The 19863-nt window shown below is 44.1% G+C and overlaps 1 protein-coding gene across 1 annotated transcript in view; it reads right to left on the bottom strand.

The window, feature by feature from the left end:
- ITGB6 (integrin subunit beta 6) overlaps nt 1-11799 on the bottom strand; it is a 107783-nt gene extending 95984 nt beyond the window's left edge. Inside the window, exon 1 of the mRNA XM_044304658.1 lies at nt 11746-11799. The gene's annotated coding sequence lies outside the window, so the exon portion shown is untranslated. The remainder of the gene's footprint in view (nt 1-11745) is intronic.
- Nucleotides 11800-19863: the final 8064 nt, after the last annotated feature.

Here is a 19863-nt window from a genome sequence, read left to right as displayed (position 1 = left end):
CGTCATGGCTATGTTACAGATAATACTGTAGTGAGGTGAGAGCAGCATCATTAGATTCAGCTGACTAGCGCACATCTCAAGTGTCAACTGGTTTTATCAAGAGGTATTTAGTCACAGATTCCCTTTAAGTAATGGAGGAGCTTATCTGATTCTTGAAATTTTATTCTACAGGGTGGGCCATTTATATGGATACACTTTAATAAAATGGGAATGGTTGGTGATATTAACTTCCTGTTTGTGGCACATTAGTATATGTGAGGGGGGAAACTTTTCAAGATAGGTGGGGACCATGGCGGCCATTTTGAAGTCGGCCATTTTGAATCCAACTTTTGTTTTTTCAATAGGAAGAGGGTCATGTGACACATCAAACTTATTGGGAATTTCACAAGAAAAACAATGGTGTGCTTGGTTTTAACATAACTTTATTCTTTCATAAGTTATTTACAAGTTTCTGACGACTTATAAAATGTGTTTGCTGTGAAGATACGAGATGTGCAGCACCTGAAACTACGGATACTGGAAGCCTGTGCTAGCATTTCTCCTGCGGTGCTGCTATCAGTGTGTGAAGAGTGGGAGAAGAGAATTGCATTGACAATCCAACACAATGGGCAGCACATTGAACACATTTTATAAGTGGTCAGAAACTTGTAAGTAACTCATGAAATAATAAAGTTACGTTAAAACCAAGCACACCAGTGTATGTTCTGCATCATTTCTCAGGATTAAGATCTCTGCTTGCTGTGAATTAGTAGGAAATGGCATTGATTTATTTCAGGGAATAAAAATCTCTCTCGGTCCTGTGATGGGTACACGGGACACATACAATACACTTATCGGACCTCTGTAATCAGCCGTGCATTTGTGCGTCTATCACATGACCTAAGGAGATTTCTTTGTTTCCCTGGGAGTAAAAAAAAAATAAGTTTTTCATTAAATGACAGCAAGCAGAGATCTAGACAACTGTTAGAAAATTGACGCAGAAATTATATAGGAAACTTATATACAGTATATGCTGAAACTGGATTGCCCCTTTAAGTTGTGGCAATAATTTTTCTTTATTTTTTGCAAATGTGATGACGAGAAGGGGAGCCATATTGGTTGTCAGCTGTTGAATTAAGTAAACTCGAACTTCTCGTGCTGTCAGCTCAATAACAGACAATAATTCAAGATTTTTTTTTTGTTCTTTTTCATGTAATTTTACTTAGTTTTTTTTTCCTCTGCAGTATTAATAGCTGGCGGGGCGTCATTACTTTTGCCTTCTGATTCCACTTTGAGCACTTGCTGAGCTCAGTTAATTCTAAGAAAATAAGTTTGAGCAGATCTTATAGCCGCAGCTGTTCGCTGAGATAAATCCATGTGTAATTTCTGTGGGTTCATGAGGTTACGTGCTGCGGAGGGGACATCCATGGCTCCCAGGTTATTAAATACTTGTCCTACAGCTCATGCTCTATATTAGTATCAATTATTATAACTTGTTTATCGTTTGATGGGCAATTTATATGTTGGACTGATCATTAGTGTCAAAAATGGACAACAAGCTCTTAACCTGCAAATTTAAAGTGAAACAAAACAAAGTTTTGTCTCATGTAAATAACATCACTTCTCTTCCTTCAGCCCCTCCAATATACAGTCCCATGTAAATAATATCACCCCCTCCCCAGCCGCCATCAACATACAGTCCCATGTAAATAACCTCATTCCCTCCACCTGTCACTACCTGAACCCTCCCCCTGTCTTGAGGAGGGCTCAGGTGGCCCACCGGGAAGTTTCCCTGTAGGGTCCACGGACAGTCCTACAGAGCCACGCATATCCATGGTTCTCTGGCTATGAAGTCTAGGGGCCAGATTCCTCATTACACTTACATCTTACTCCACTTTTACATATGTCCAAAGTCACTTTTGGCAAAGTCAGATTTATTAATGGTCCTTTGAATGTGGTTTGACGGTAGCAGTTTATCCTTCAGTAAGCGGCTTTACAAAAGTCGCACGTCTTTACGAAAAAGTCGCATGTTCTATTTAAAAGTTGCATAACATAAGCATGGTCCTCACTGGAGTGAAATTGCGCAATTTTTTGTGTTTTTCTTTATTTTCGCAATAGTAAATATGTCTAGAGATTCATTTACATAAGAAAACATGCCCACTTTCAGAAAACTGGCGAGCATAACACAGAGCCAATAAAAGTCGCACATTTATGCACAGTTTTAGCAATTGCGCAAAAATTTTCGACTTTTTCACTCCTTTATTTTTACTTTAGCTAATGATAAAATTGGCCCTATGTGTCCAACAATGGTCTATAGTCAGCAGCTGTCCAAATCAAATTTAGTTTGGCTTAGGAGGGACGTAATCACTATGGACTAATATTTCTATGGACATTACATGGATCCCTTAAAGACTTTTTCATGCCTAGACCTAGGCTTCTATATCATTATTGAATGGGTTCTTCACTGCACCAATAGCGAGGCATGGGAGGCCACCAGGGCTCATTTCTAGAATAACTTTAAAATTGGCCTGGATATCTTTCTTGTAAAGTGCTGGAGGTTGCTGACCCCCGTTGTAAGACATAGTATTACAAGTCATCTGTATCATAGAGAACTGGAGATGGGGCTCTGATCCAAGGATTTATTTTGATTACTGTTCTGAAGTTAGGAAGGGTCTTCCGCTAATAAGAGGTGATCGGCGACTACTTCGTGGGGGTCGTTCTGCTTTCCTCTGGATTAAGTCTGTAGGATATTGCTGTCTAGGTTACTGTTATTGTGACATTATGTATCTAAAGAAGAGCAACAAAGTGTCAACTACAACAATATGCAACTAGAAAAGTTAGAGAGAATTGCTTTCAAACCCTAAGGCCTATTGCACACGACCGTATGGCTTTTTCAGTGTTTTGCGGTCTGTTTTTCATGGATCCGTTGTTCCGTTTTTTGTTTCCGTTGTGTTTCCGTTTCCGTTCCGTTTTTCCGTTCCGTTTTTCCGTATGGCATATACAGTATACAGTAATTACATAGATAAAATTGGGCTGGGCAATAACATTTTCAATAGATGGTTCAGGAAAAAACGGAACGGAAACGGAAGACATACGGATGCATTTCCGTATGTGTTCCGTTTTTTTTGCGGATCCATTGACTTGAATGGAGCCACGGACTGTGATTTGCGGGCAATAATAGGACATGTTCTATGTTAAAACGGAACGGAAAAACGGAAATACGGAAACGGAATGCATACGGAGTACATTCAGTTTTTTTTGCGGAACCATTGAAATGAATGGTTCCGTATACGGACCGTATACGGAACACAAAAAACGGCCAGTAAACGGGAAAAAAAAACGGCCGTGTGCAATAGGCCTAACCCTAAGTTCACACCTGAGCGTTTTACAGCGCGTTCAAACGCGCTGTAAAACGCTCAACACATGAAAACCAATGCTTCCCTATGGGAATGGTTCTCACCTGGGCGTTTTACAGCGCGTACGATCGCGCTGTAAAAAGCCCGACGCATAATCAAGTACTTGAGCTTCTTTGGGGCATTTTGACGCGCCTTTGTGGCCATAGCACACTGCAGTCAATGACACAAACGCGCGTCAAACGCGCGTTTACTATTACAAAAAACGCGCATAAAAACGCGCGTCAAAAACGCGCGTCAAAAACGCGCGTTTGAGAAACGCTCAGGTGTGAAAGCAGGGTAAGAACCCCAGCTCATTTAGGCCTAGTTCACACGAACGTTTTTTTTGCGAGTGTATGGACCATTTCAATGGTTCCGCAAAAAAAAATTAATGTGTTCCGTATGCATTCCGTTTCCATATTTCCGTTTTTCCGTTCCGTTGAAAGATAGAGCTTGTCCTATATTTGGCCGTAAATCACGGTCGTGGCTCCATTCAAGTCAATGGGTCCGCAAAAATAACGGAACACATACGGAAATGCATCCGTATGTCTTCCGTTTCCGTTCCATTTTTTCTGAACCATCTATTGAAAATGTTATGGCCAGCCCAATTTTTTCTATGTAATTACTGTATACTGTACATGGCATACGGAAAAACGGAACGGAAAAATGGAAAGGAAACGGAAACACAACGGAACTCAAAAACGGAACAACGGATCCGTGAAAAATGGACCGCAAAAAACAATAAAAGCCATACGGTCGTGTGAACTAGGCCTTAGTTCTAGGGTCCAACCTTATCTGATTTCATCCCAGAAATGTATGTGTTAGTGGTGTTGTAAGTGTGAGATCTCATGAATGATTTGACAAGTCGGTTGAGACACCATGTATAAGACAGATGAGCTACAATCGGTCATGTCCGTACACCCACCAGTTGTCTCCGACCATTCTCCCGAGTTCTGAATTCCTATTAGCATTCTCATCCTCTTAAGTCTTCATTAGGAAGGGTGGGCGTGCATTTGCATATCAGTAATCTGTACACATATACCTTGTGCCATATTTTATTTCAATTAAACTTTATATTATTTTATAGTATTGTATATTTTGAAACTGACTCGATATTAATCTTCAGTATTATTATCTATCATCTTTGTTTCAAGAAATAGACCGCTTGATAAATGATTGGAACATAATAAATGCAGCATCTTACTGTTCTTACAGGGGCATATACTGTATAGCTGCGTATTAGCCATTCTACATAGGCAGTATTCTGACTTTCTCTCAGTAAAGTCATGGCACATGAACTGTAGTGGGAAGAGATGCAGAAACCAGTCTGATAACATTCCCAGTCATGCCTCCTCTTGCTCCTTCCCCTTCCCAGTGACTGAGCCGTCTATCAATCTGCCAGCTCAGAGAAAGTCACTAGGAGGGTTGATGTATCAGGTTCCACTTTGCACTGTTGATAAACACTATATTGAAGTATTATTTGTAGTGTAGGTGCTAAGTAAGATGTCCAGCGACAGGTGTGAGTATAAATGAGGGCTTTATCCATGGATGATGTAACCATGACTGTACCGCAGCAGCTGCTTTAAGGGGACCCTCCGTCACCTAGGGCTTCTAATTAACTGTCTGCTTTCTGGTATATGTGCACGTACCCTCTATCTGTTCGAGTGAATCTGTAAGGCCGGGTCTTTTCGACAGGACTTTTTTCCGTCCCGCATAACGGAAAACAGGCAGATCTGTTATGATTGCTTATAGACTTCTATTATGATGGATCAAAATGGAATGCCTCTAAAGGATTCCGTTATTACCATGTAAACCTGGCCTAAACTATGTCTGTCCGTCTATTAGGTCCTGTTCGTCTAGCAGGCCCGTCTGTCTAGTAGGCCCGTCCGTCTATGTTTAAGGCCCCATTCACACGTCCGCAATTTCGTTCCGCATTTTGCGGACAAGATTAGGCATTCTTGCTGGTGTCCGTGTGTTTTGTGGATCCGCAAAGCACACACGGACGTGTGAATGGACCCTTACTCATATCTTTCTCTTAATTTCCAGGACTATATCACTTCTATAAATGAATAGTTCATTTGGAAAATATATTTTTTTACATATATATATATAATAAATCAAGGAATGTGGGCAGCACCACTATCAGAATAGTACTGGCGGAGTGCCAGCGGCTGAGTCGGCGATCCACCTCCAAACGGTATAAAAAAATGAACTCCGCGGCACATCCAAGTCGTGAAAAAGTAAAAGAAATTTTAATCACCAAACATGCGACGTTTCAATCCTCTCAATGGGATTTTTCTCAAGCAATGACATGTATATAAGTATATATATTTTTTTTTTTTGCCTTGGCCTTCCTTTATATTTAATATGTGCAAATTAATAAAATTTAAATGATTGAACGCAAAATCATTGACTATGGCACGTCTAAATTAAACAACTTGGTGACCAAGATGTAAGAAAGCTACCAAGCCATTGACTATTAATAAGAGGAAATATGACATGTTAATCTAGGTAGAAAAGATGACCCAAGGCGGGCACTTAGTGCAAGAGGCACCATAGGACTACCAGGAGACCTTTCAGTTTGTCATTTGGCATCATATACTGTGAGATCATGACACGGTCTCTGGGGCTTTCCAGTTAAATTACTGAGTTATCTTAATTAGGCGAGTGCGCACCAGAACAATGAAATGACAGCTTATACATGTATGTGACACATCAATGTGTCAGACCACGGAGTATCAGACAACAGCGAGGAACACTCGCTGCCAAATATAACCCAGAAAATACCTGGCAGGAAAAGAGAGAATGTTTTCCAGGATTAATCCGTGTGTTCCACCAGAAGCTTTCTAAAAAAGCACCTCGCCACATCAAATATTGATCTATGGGGCTATAAACTTTCCCACATGAGGTAGTGATGAGTCACTGAATGCAGCACCGCATGGGTCCGAGGAGACTCCTGCTGGCACATCACCCTGACGTCAGGCATTCCCACACTGACACGCTCCATGATAATGAGGCACAGGCTGCTCTGCACATAACCTTCCATGTAGGACATCTTAAAATTATAACATTCATAAAACTAGGAGGCTGCAAACATGTGCAAGAATAAACCAGCTACTTAAAGTGCATCTGTCAGCAGACTTGTACTTGTGACACTGGCTGACCTAGCGCTTGGCAGCTGAAGGCATCTGTGTTGGTCCCGTGTTCATATGTGTCCTAATTGCTGAGAAAAATGATGTTTTAATATATGCAAATGAACCTCTAGGAGCAACGGGGGCGTTGTCATTACACTTAGAGGCTCAGCACTCTCTGTAACAGCCGCGCCCTCTGCAATTTGATCTACAGGGCCAAAAGAAAACCGATCCGGCACCCATGGACTTACAATGGGTTTAGTCCTGGATCGGTATTGGTCATTTTAGAGATAATACAACCGGATCCGATCAAAACAGATGCAGACGGTTGTATTATCAGAATGGAAGCATTTTTGCTGATCCATGACAAGATGTGAAAGTAGCCGTCAATTATTGCATCAGTTCTAATGTGATACATATCGAAGCCAAACCTAAACTCTTTGATCGTCACTAGTTATCATATAAATATGCAGATGATAGACAATTAAATTTTTTCAGTTTCCTGCCTGAGCTGCTGCCTCTATTAGCAAAGCAAGGGCACAGGCTTTGCTTCGGCTGTGGAACAGCAACTGCGCAGGCGCCAGTACTCCCGTGAGGCAGGACTGGAGGCGTAGCCTTAGGGGGAGGTCGGCATGATGGGGGGTGGTTCAGATAAGCAGGAATAGTTATTGGACAGTTTGTTATGGGGGGTGGGGGTTAGTAAATGGGGGGCGGGTGTCTGCTTTAAAAGGGCGCTGTGGGTTGAGAAAGAGCACAATTTTATAGGAGAAAGTAGCGAACCTCTGCCCAACCTTTTACGTTCCTGATCCGTTTCGTATGAGGTGAAGAATAGTGGGGGAGATGTTCTTTTGGGATTGGTTTTTGTCGCGGCAGCTGTGGCGGTGGGAGGTCCTCGAAGTTGCCAGGTGGCAGAGGAGGGGAGGGCCCTACAGTTGGAGCTGGACTCCCTTGGTTGGTGGCGGATTTAAGGTGTCCATCAGTTGGTGCCTCCAAGCTGGTGCTTAATGGCTGGAGGCAAGGTGGAGTTCCCCGTATGGGATTTTAATTATTTGAGGCTTCGAGGACCTTTCTTCGTCGGTATTATTAATTATGGATGTAAATAATAAAACTGCTGCTGTGGCCGAATAAAATCCACCTCTGTGTCTGAGGTTTTTTTGGGGGAAAAGGGAGAAATGATTCTGGGACTTTGGGTTGGAGAGTTAGCGGACCGGTAACCAGTACCAACGTCATGCACAGTTGCCACTTTGAAACCTCTACCCTTGCTGTGCTAATTGGAGCAGCTCCACGGGCAGGAAATTGTCAGGGTTGGCCCCATCAATCTTGTGGCAGGTGGACACTTCTTCACCTGTGAGGGGCTATGCCTGCAGGTGAAGAAGTCCTGCTGAGGAGACAACTGGACTCACTCATCTCTATGCCTATAAAGAATGCCAATTAGAACTCCTTGACCTCATTGCATATGCACTTCTTTCCATGGATATAGACCATACCCCCTATGCCTATATAGCTGCCAAGTTTAATTAAAAAGGCTTTTTATGTGAAAGTTGAGTGCAGGAGTAGGAGTTACCATGAGTCAACAAGAAGAAAGGAGAACATGGGATGACTGGGTAGACATGCTGAAGCATAAAGACTTCTCCTGAGCTGATGGGAAGAACAGGCACATAGTAATACCACGTGTTTATGATGAGTAACTGAACACCTGCTGTGGCTGAAGAAGTGATGAGAGAAGAACCCATTATGCACCCCCTGGCACTGATCTACAACAGTCCCAACATGCTCTGTAGACGGTGTACTCCTCCATTATAAAAGTTATAGCCAGAAGCTTTGAAATATCTCTGAGTCATAGAAAAAATTCTGAGGACAGAGTATAGGCTTCAGTAATAAGAACAACAACAACAACAACAAGCCCCCCATTAAGAATTTTATATCCTATACAACACGGAAGAAAAAGTAAGTGATCCCTTTGAAGTTACCAGGTGTGTAGCAATGCATTCAGCTTCATGCATCTCTATAACACGTCTTTTGAATTGCATGGTTCACACTAACCAATATTTCTTGAGAACAGCAGATTTGTCAGTAACCAGGCTTTGTGTGCCTTTACTTAATGGGTAAAGCCCCTGTAAAAACTTACACATTCAATCTCATTTTCTTTATTGAAATACCGTTCGACAATTGGCTTTTCCACAAATCAAGGGTTCACTTACTTTTCCTCCCTGCACTGTGGATGTTTACCCCGTGTGCTTGTGGTACTGTTTGTGTGTTATTAGTTTAGTCTTAATATATTAGTCTATTATTGTGAATTCAGTCACACCACATTGCATTAGAAATCTATGAAGAAATCCTGGTAAATCCAAAGGGTTCACTTACTTTTTCTTTCAACAGTATATTAGTACATTACAGAGAGAGAGAGAGAGCCCGAGAGGAAAGATCATACAGATCGTACAGAGCTGAACCTGGACAACCTCTTCTTTACCCATTCAGCCCGTATGAGTAGAGCATTGGAGCATTTAATGCTTCGATGCTCCCCTTGCCCTGCTCAGGGCAAGGGTTGTTTTGTCTACATTATTACACTGCTAGGCGGAAGCTTCCGCCTAGAAGTGATCCCGGTGATGTCACTGGCACTAATGGGTGGTCTATAGAGCTGCTGTAACGCCCCAGAGTGGCATTACCACTTCTGCACCCTGCTACTATCTTTAATGGACTAATATAGTGTCATCCTAAGTATTTATTTCCAGGTCTCGTATTATGTGCATATCTATTTCCTATCTTGCAACTGTTATGTTTAAGTGTAATAAACCTGGTTCACCAGCAGGTGGCAGCATCAATGGCAGAGCTACAGGTACATCAATTGGAGCTTTCCCTTCCATTCTAACACCCCCTCCCCCAACTCTGTGGTGTGGTGGGAGAGTCCCACTTCCTGCAGGAAGGGTAGGGACTAGTGAGAGTGAGTTCATCTTACCCCCTCCTAGGGGTTAAGTGTGCAGCAGGTGCACGGCCCTGTTGGACGAGCCCTGTCTAGACCAGCTGGAGCACCTTCAGCTCTGCTGGACATGAAGGCCACCGCTTGAAGCCTCTGAGGCCAGGAGTAAAGTTTTCCCTGGACAAATCTAGAGACAGACCAGACTACAAAGTTATAGAAGAAGCTTGTAGAGTTATACAGCTATCCTGTCAGTACAGCAGTGTCAGAAAGCAACTGATGTAACAGAGAGGAGTTTGCCTGCCACAGTTAATGCCAAAGTCGGCTAGGAACTAAGACAAAGCCTGAAACTGTTTGGAGAAAGGTTTATGCAGAGTAAAGCTGTTATAAACTTCATCACAAGGTCTGGACTCAATTTATTTCATCATCCCCTTCATCAACAACCCCCTTTTCATTGCTTCGGAGCCAACGCCTAGGGCCAGCATATTCAGATAGGAGCACCATGACATGTGCATAACACCTTAAGGGACATTATAGGCCACCCTACACCACACTGGCATTCCTACACCTGGGTACCATCCACAGTATCACTAAAAAGAGGCTCTGTGCCCTTGTTGCTTCACTGCAACTGGCATCACGAAAACAAGTACAACTTTTTCCTCTTAAAGGGCCCTGGGGGGAGGCACCCACTGCACTGCCACCCATTAGTGCCATTGACCTCACCAGGCTTACTGCTAGGCGGAAGTCTCTGCCTAGCATTCCCATACAGAGACCGGGTACGTAAGTGATAGTGAAGAAAAAGCCATTGCCCTGCGCGATACAGCTCCAATGCTCCATTTCCTGCTCCCATGCTGAATGAGTGAAGAATGGGTTATGTCCAGGTTCAGCTCTGAACCCGGACAACCCCTTTAAAATTGATGACCCATCCTCAATAACCTGAGGACAGGTCATAAATATTTAAATTCTGGACAACCTCTTTACATTTAATTTTACCTGAATATTCATGCTTTCTTACTTTTGCATTGTGTTTAAAGGGGTTGTCCAGGCTCTTAAAATCTATCTGCTTCCTTCTAAAAAGAGCCATATCCACACCTGTCCACAGGTTCTGTTTGGTATTGTAGCTCAGCGCCATTCACTTTGGTGCAGCTGAGCTGCAATACCTGACATAGCCCATGGACAAGTGTGGCGCTGTTCCTAGAAGTAAACCACCATGTTTTCCTGAGGCAGGACAACCCCTTTAACTTCCTATAGAAGACTGGAAGTTACAACTATTGTCAGCCTTTTATGAGACTATGGGTAGCTGTCTCCTATCATTTGGTCACCTACGGTAATTAGAACTATCCACGGACTACTCCTCACTCTGTGAAAACTCCTCCCAGGGCTGATTAGCCATGTATGTTAAAGGGGTTATCCGGGTAAAGATAATGATGACCTATCCTAATCACATCGGCGGTGGTCCAAGTCCTGGCACCGCTGCTGATCAGCTGTATCAGGGAGACGCTGCGCTCACCGGAGCTCTGGTGTGATCTCTGCAGACTCCCAGCAGCTCGCCAAGAACAGCGCCGTACATTGTACAGTGGCAGTGCTTGGTATTGCAGCTCAGCCCCATTGACTTGAATGGGACTGAGCTGCAACTAGGCCATGTGACCGATGTACAGGGAAGAGGCTCACAGAGCGCCCGACCTCTTCTAACAGCTGATTGGCTGGGGTCCAGGGTGTGGCACCCCCGCAGATCTGATACTGATCGCCTATCCCGGATAACCCCTTTAATATAGCAATCAAAATCCTCCACGGATGAGTACATAAAAGGAAGGCGCTCCTACACTGAGTTAGCAACACCCATATGATATCAGTGACAACTAAGCATGCACACTACTCCTCTTTGGGTTCCTATTTATCTCAACAGTAAGAAGGGTCAGACAGAAAAAAATAGAATTAGATATGCAACTTTTAAATACAAATACATCATTTTAAAATTGCATCCTGAGGAACCGTACATAAAGTAATCTACTTTAATATCTGCGCTAAAACACTGAGTTAATAATTCTTGCATGCAAAATAAATCCGCAGGCAGCAAAATTTTAATTTTTAAAAAAAAAGTTACATATTTGCCAAAAAATAAGGGATATTAATGATACACTAATAATACAAAAATTATATAAAAATTTATGATACAAAATAAATAAAAGAATTGAATCAAAATAAAATATAAAACGTGATTAAAAAAAATGTGAATACATCTGCTCCAAAAGGCATCTAGCACAGTCGTACAGATGGCATCGTCCGCAAACTGGGCAAATAATGTTAAAAGTAGAATGAGCCAACTTACCTGCAAGTTCTGGGATCTCAGAAAAGACGCAGATTCTGCCGGGTTTCCATTCTGAGCTTTTCCTCGGCGTGCCTAATCTATTATCCAACCTTGATGCGAACAGATTAATCGCCCTCCGCTACTAAGAGTTCAGATAAAGCCAGATTAATTTTAATTCACTTCTGAGCGATTTTGTGATAAAACACATCATTCAGGAGCCTGTGGGGATCAAGTACAAGTGAATCAGAAAATGCATGCTCAGTACCAGGCCAAGTGCACGGTTAAAATTAGACTAGAAAATGTGAGTAGAAACCACCGACTGACAAATGGCAAAGTTATGTCAACCTAGTTTGTATTCTAAAGATGTGTGTTCTCAACGCCTCCTGTGAGCTCCCTTATCTCCCTCCCCCATGGTCAGGCAGGAGAAGGCATGAGCATGACAGGCCAGGAATATGGATGGGAGAAAGGATTATTTTTAACATTATGAGAAGAAGGGTCAGATAACTTATTTATTTATTTATTTTTGCAAATTCCCCTCCTGGCCAGACCTGCAGAAGGGAAGCATACTTACCTGCCTCCCCATCACAGGGTCCCAGCTCTTTTGCTCCCCGTCCTCGGCTGCATCCTCCGGCATAAACATCCACTTGACTGGCTGCAGCAGTGGCCTGCTCCCCTTGGTCACGTGATGCAAGAGAAGCAGGGCACAGCTGCAGCCAGCAATTGGCTGCAGAAGCATTAAATCAGCCGTTTACAGCGAGGGACCCAAGGAACTAGGAGCCAGAAGCAGGAAGCAGGTAACTATGCTTTCCTTTTGCAGGTCTAGCCAGGAAGGGGGGGGGGGGGGGGGTGCAGAAAACCTACCAAAGGGTGGCCAACCCCTTTTAAAGGGGTTTTCTAGGACAATATTACTGATGGTCGACCTGTAGAGGCCACTATTGATATTTGATTGGTGGGGGGTACGACTCCTGCCCCAGATGAATGATGCACCCCAATTATTGTTTATCCAGGCACAGCGCTACATAGACAGCTGTGGCTGTGCCTGGTACTACAGCTCAGTCCCATTTGTTTGAATGAACTGCATTTAGCTGCAGAACCGGGCACAACCACAAATGTATTAAAGGGCTTCTGTCACCCCACTAAACCGTTTTTTTATTTATTTTTTGTTTACTTATAATCCCTATACTGCGATTTATGACTATATAATCTAATTAATCATTTTGGTCCAGTAGATTGTGTTAAAAACGTGCTTTTAAAATATGCAAACACCCACCGATCAGCTTTCTTCATAATTACTGCTAGAAGTTATAAACGAAATGCAAGCAGTTTGCAATGAAAGTCCAGATGGGAGTTACCAGTTGGAGAGGTGTCCCCACAAAGTCTGACACTACCCAATCGGTGTTGTATGAGCTGTGCTATGGGCCTTTACCCAGTCAGATATCTCCTTGTCTATTCTTTCCGTCATGCTGTTTCACTGAAAAACTGAAGCGTACTGCTGCTTGCAGCTGCATCCCCCTCCTCCCCTTACTCCCTGTCTAATTGCTAGGGCTAATTCACATGACCGTGGTCGGTCCAGGAAACATGTTCTCGGCCGCCTCTCCTAGACCGACCGTGGCTCCCCTGATCCAAACTGCCTGCATCATAGTGATTTATTATAGTCAGTTCCTATCTGATAGTGGTTCCACTGTACTGTACTCACATCATGTATCAGATATGAACGGACTGTACCATAAATGACTATGATGCAGTCAGTTCGGGTCAGGGTAGCCACAGTCGGCCGGCATGCAAACCACATTTCCCAGACAGACCATGGTCAAGTAAATCAGCCCTAACTGTTTCACATACTGTAGCTTTTTTGGAGACTGAGGAGGATTGTGAACATTTACAGAGAGCCTGAAGGTAAGGAAAGGGCAGGTATGGACAGCCAGAACATGAGGAAGGTCCCACGCTCCGCTTATAGGATTTCTACAACATTTCATGTATTCTCATGTATTATTGATTTATGCAAAAAAATGTATGCAAAAAAAAAAGTCTAATAGGTATGCTGTAAGTAACTTGCATTTCAATGAACGTTCAGTCTCCTGATTTACACTCACCTAAAGAATTATTAGGAACACCTGTTCTATTTCTCATTAATGCGATTATCTAGTCAACCAATCACATGGCAGTTGCTTCAATGCATGTAGGGTTGTGGTCCTGGTCAAGACAATCTCCTGAACTCCAAACTGAATGTCAGAAGACCCCACCGGGTACCACTCATCTCCACTACAAATAGGAAAAAGAGGCTACAATTTGCACGAGCTCACCAAAATTGGACTGTTGAAGACTGGAAAAATGTTGCCTGGTCTGATGAGTCTCGATTTCTGTTGAGACATTCAAATGGTAGAGTCTGAATTTGGCGTAAACAGAATGAGAACATGTATCCATCATGCCTTGTTACCACTGTGCAGGCTGGTGGTGTAATGGTGTGGGGGATGTTTTCTGGGCACACTTTAGGCCCCTTAGTGCCAAGTGGCCATTGTTTGAATGCCACGGGCTACCTGAGCATTGTTCCTCACCATGTCCATCCCTTCATGACCACCATGTACCCATCCTCTGATGGCTACTTCCAGCAGGATAATGCGCCATGTCACAAAGCTCAAATCATTTCAAATTGGTTTCTTGAACATGACAATGAGTTCACTGTACTAAAATGGCCCCACAGTCACCAGATCTCAACCCAATAGACCATCTTTGGGATGTGGTGGAACGGGAGCTTCGTGCCCTGGATGTGCATCCCTCAAATCTCCATCAACTGCAAGATGCTATCCTATCAATATGGGCCAATATTTCTAAAGAATGCTATCAGCACCTTGTTGAATCAATGCCACGTAGCATTAAGGCAGTTCTGAAGGCAAAAAGGGATCCAACACTGTATTAGTATGGTGTTCCTAATAATTCTTTAGGTGAGTGTAGTCTAGGAGGGTAAGAGCGTGCCATAACTAGAGATGTCCCAAACTATTCGCCGGTGAATATTTCCCGGCAAACATAGCTTGTTCGCATACGCCGCGGCGGGCGAACATATGCGATGTTCGGTCCGCCCCCTATAAGTCATCATTGAGAAAACTTTGAGCCTCTACCTCACAGTCAGCAGACACATTCCAGCCAATCAGCAGACCCTCCCACCTCCTATCAAATAGCAAGGACAGCATCCATCTTAGGGACAGCATCCATCTTAGATTCATTCTGAAGCTGCAGTGTCACAAATTTGACTAAGTTGTAATCGCAATGCGATTAATACAGGTTATATTAATCGCATTGCGAATTCAACTTAGAGCTGGGTTTCTAATGGTTACAGTGGCGTTGCTATGGCTGGTGTCAACCGGTGCGGTAGAAAATGGAAGCGCTCATTAGTACAGAAGGACCAGGAAGTGGTGAACGCTTTGTACTCACCACTTCCTGGTCCTCGGCTGTCGGCTGTGCAGGGCTGCGCACAGCGTAAGGTCGCTCTGTGACCTCACGCTGTGCGCTCCAGTTTAGAGCACAGTCGACTGAGGAGAAAATGGCAGGCGGCGTCCGTCCAGGAGCAGGAGAGGTAAGTGTTTTTATTTTTTATTTTATAAAAAATGTGGCTGCTGGGGGCATTATGGGGGCTAATAGGAGGCATATGGGGGCTAATAGGAGGCATATGGGGGCATTTGGAGGCATATGGGGCTAATTGGAGGCATATTTGGGGGCTAATTGGAGGCATATTTGGGGGCTAATTGGAGGCATATGGGGGCATTTGGAGGCATATTTGGGGGCTAATTGGAGGCATATTTGGGGGCTAATAGGAGGCATATGGGGCTAATAGGAGGCATATGGGGCTAATAGGAGGCATATGGGGCTAATTGGAGGCATATGGGGGCTAATAGGCATATAGGGCTAATAGGAGGCATATGGGGGCTAATTGGAGGCATATGGGGGCTAATTGGAGGCATATGGGGGCTAATTGGAGGCATATGGGGTCTATGGGGCTAATTGGAGGCATATGAGGGCTAATTGGAGGCATATGGGGGCTAATTGGAGGCATATGGGGCTAATTGGAGGCATATGGGGTTAATTTGAGGCATATGGGGGCTAATTGGGGGCTAATAGGAGGCATATGGGGGCTAATTGGGGGCTAATTGGAGGCATATGGGGCTAATTGGAGGCATATGGGGCTAATTGGAGGCATATGGGGGCTAATTGGGGGCTAATTGGAGGCATATGGGGGCTAATTGGAGGCATATGGGGCTAATTGGAGGCATATGGGGTCTATGGGGCTAATTGGAGGCATATGGGGTTAATTTGAGGCATATGGGGGCTAATAGGAGGCATATGGGGGCTAATTGGGGGCTAATTGGAGGCATATGGGGGCTAATTGGAGGCATATGGGGTCTAAGGGGCTAATTGGAGGCATATGGGGTCTATGGGGCTAATTGGAGGCATATGGGGTTAATTTGAGGCATATGGGGGCTAATTGGGGGCTAATAGGAGGCATATGGGGGCTAATTGGGGGCTAATTGGAGGCATATGGGGGCTAATTGGAGGCATATGGGGTCTATGGGGCTAATTGGAGGCATATGGGGTTAATTGGAGGCATATGGGGGCTAATAGGAGGCATATGGGGGCTAATTGGAGGCATATAGGGGCTAATTGGGGGCTAATAGGAGGCATATGGGGGCTAATTGGAGGCATATGGGGGTTAATTGGAGGCATATGGGGTCTATGGGGCTAATTGGAGGCATGTGGGGTTAATTGGAGGCATATGGGGGCTAATTGGGGGCTAATAGGAGGCATATGGGGGCTAATAGGAGGCATATGGGGGCTAATAGGAGGCATATGGGGGCTAATTGAAGGCATATGGGGCCTAATTGGAGGCATATGGAGCTAATTGGAGGCATATGGGGGCTAATAAGAGGCATAATGGGGGCTAATTAGAGGCATAATGTGGGCTAATGAGGCATAATGTGGGCTAATGAGGCATAATGGGGGCTAATGGGGCTAATAAGAAGAATAATGGGGGCTAATGAGGCATAATGTGGGCTAATGAGGCATAATGGGGGCTAATGGGGCTAATAAGAAGAATAATGGGGGCTAATGAGGCATAAGGGCTTATAATGGGGGCTAATGAGGCATAAGGGCTGATATGGGGGCTGATATGGGAGTGATGAGAGGCATAATGTGTCATCCACAGATCCCCCATAACAGTGTGTCATCCACAGATCCACCATAACACTGCGCCTGTGCACTGACGAGAGACAGAAAGAAGGGGAAAGAATCCGCGGAAGCAAGCAGAGGACGGCACAGCAGACGACTGAATAGCTTCTTTTGTAAGTAAATTGTTTTATTATAACTGTATCCCTGCAGACCGCAATTCTCTCGTATTTTGTAATCTTATTTCTATATACTTATTTTGTTTTTGCCCCCCATTTTTGACTGTGGTATCTTTGTGCCCCACCTATATATTGTTCCTAGAGTCGCCGTGGTCTTGGTCTTTTGCACATAAACGTTTAAACGTAAAAATGACCAGTCCACACCATGTGGGTCTATATTTATGAGGGCCCCCCTGAGCAAAGATTAGTAAATGTGGCCGGGTGGCCCCAGCCCACAGTTCAACCCAACCCCTTATGTCTCCTGGCCTGGGGCCGTCTCTATAATAATCCACAGTAATTTATGAATGGGGTTAGGTTATTAACTTATTATTATTGGGTTAAATTAAAATAATTTGGTCTATAAAGTCAGAGCCACTCTACCTACCTCCTCCTCCCGACACCAGAGACTCCTGCAGGGCATCTGCCGCGGCGCCCCACCTCTCACCAGGCTGCAGTGAGTCACCCCCCCCCCCCGCCCCCCTTTACCACGTGATGGTGCGACCAATACAACCATTATGAACTCAGACCTAAGTTGTAATCGCAATGCGATTAATGATTAATACAGGTTATATTAATCGCTTTGCGAATTCAACTTACCACACTCTGCGTCAACTACGTAATTTTCCATGGGAGTTTTGCCATGGATCCCCCTCCGGCATGCCACAGTCCAGGTGTTAGTCCCCTTGAAACAACTTTTCCATCACTATTGTGGCCAGAAAGAGTCCCTGTGAGTCTTAAAATTCGCCTGCCTATTGAAGTCTATGGCGGTTCGCCCGTTCGCGAACATTTGTGGAAATTTGCGTTCGCCAACGGAAAATTTTCTGTTCGCGACATCACTAGCCATAACCTGGAGGCACCGAGCATTGTGTAATGCCATGATGCAAGATAATGCAGGTCATATGCTTGTCAGGTTTTAGGATTTACCTTTGTTGGTTGTGGGAAATCACCGTGACTTCCTGCTCGGATGTAATCTCACTTGAGCTGGCTCACGTAACGAGATTTACATTTTTTCGGAGAGGAACACACTAACTCTTTATTTTATTCTCTGCCAGAACAAACGATAAAGAGCAAGAGATTGAGAAATTCGGAGGCATCGTTCACTGGAAATCACCGGCTGCAAAATCTTTTATTATCCAGGTTACATTAGAAGCGCTGGTAATGCTGGCATCAGGGGCGTAGCTGAAGCAGCTGCTGAGGGGCCCAAACTCATAAGGGGCCCACCCAGGAGTAGGGCTAAAAGATTTAATTGTCAGGGCCCCCTCAACAGTATCATACAATGACATGACATACGGTATATACGTGTAGGTAATGGACAGAGCGGCAGTCGGGCCTAGTCTGAGAGAGAGACCTAGGCTAGCCACAGGAGTGAGGGATGCACGGGAGGAGGGGGTTGCTAAGAAGTGGGGCTGCGGTAGTGATGCGTTCGAAAATTTGCTGTGGGGCCCAGTCATTTTTACTTCTGGCATTGCCCGTGTATGTATCCATATGTATGTGTATGCAGTGGCCCAGATTAGATCAGAGGTGTGCACGGTTATCAAGCGTTTTTGTGCTAAAAAGAACTAATGTTTCCGATACTCTTGACACTTTTTAGAAGAATTTAGACAAGGGGGCATAGCCCAGAGGAAAGATGGATTAAAATGGGACAACTTGCACACAAAAAATGCCCCTAAATTTGGCGCATATGTTTGTTGCGATCCAGACGAATGAATAGGTGGTTAATGTCCATGTATGCTCACTTAAATGTAATGATATGGACCCCCTTTTCACCACTTCTTAGGCTATGCTAACAAAAGCACTATGAAATCTGGCAGAGGAACGGCCTGCTGGTGTTCAGCATATGTGGCATAGCCGGACACAACCGGCCAATGCCAGACTCCATTGACTATAATGGGATCCAGCGGAGATTTGTCCTTCTTCCGGCATAGATGTTGACTTTTGGCCAGACAAAAAGTCCTCCATGTACGACTTTTTGTCCAGCTGTCAGACAGATTTTTGCCAGAATGCATCCAGGCCCCATTATACTCGATGGGGATCCGGTGGTGAACGGCAGTATCCGGCTATGCCAGATACATAGAAACCTAGAATGTGTCGGCAGATAAGAACCATTTGGCCCATCTAGTCTGCCCAATATACTGAATACTATGGATAGCCCCTGGCCCTATCTTATATGAAGGATGGCCTTATGCCTATCCCATGCATGCTTAAACTCCTCCACTGTGTTTGCAGCTACCACTTCTGCAGGAAGGCTATTCCATGCATCCACTACTCTCTCAGTAATATAATACTTCCTGATATTACTTTTAAACCTTTGCCCCTCTAATTTAAAACTATGTCCTCTTGTAGCAGTTTTTCTTCTTTTAAATATTCTCTCCTCTTTTACCTTGTTGATTCCCTTTATGTATTTAGCAGTTTCTATCATATCCCCTCTGTCTCGTCTTTCTTCCAAGCTATACATGTTAAGGTCCTTTAATCTTTCCTGGTAAGTTTTGTCCTGCAATCCATGTACTAGTTTAGTAGCTCTTCTCTGAACTCTCTCCAAAGTATCAATATCCTTCTGGAGATATTGTCTCCAGTACTGAGCACAATACTCCAAATGAGGTCTCACTAGTGCTCTGTAGAGCGGCATGAGCACCTTCCTCTTTCTACTGGTAATGCCTCTCCCTATACACCCCAGCATTCTGCTAGCATTTCCTGCTGCTCTATGACATTGTCTGCCTACCTTTAAGTCTTCTGAAATAATGACCCCTAAATCCCTTTCCTCAGATAC

Source organism: Bufo gargarizans, chromosome 8 (assembly GCF_014858855.1).
Source record: "Bufo gargarizans isolate SCDJY-AF-19 chromosome 8, ASM1485885v1, whole genome shotgun sequence".
Classification (NCBI taxonomy): domain Eukaryota; kingdom Metazoa; phylum Chordata; class Amphibia; order Anura; family Bufonidae; genus Bufo; species Bufo gargarizans.
This window is presented reverse-complemented; position numbering and strand designations above follow the sequence as displayed.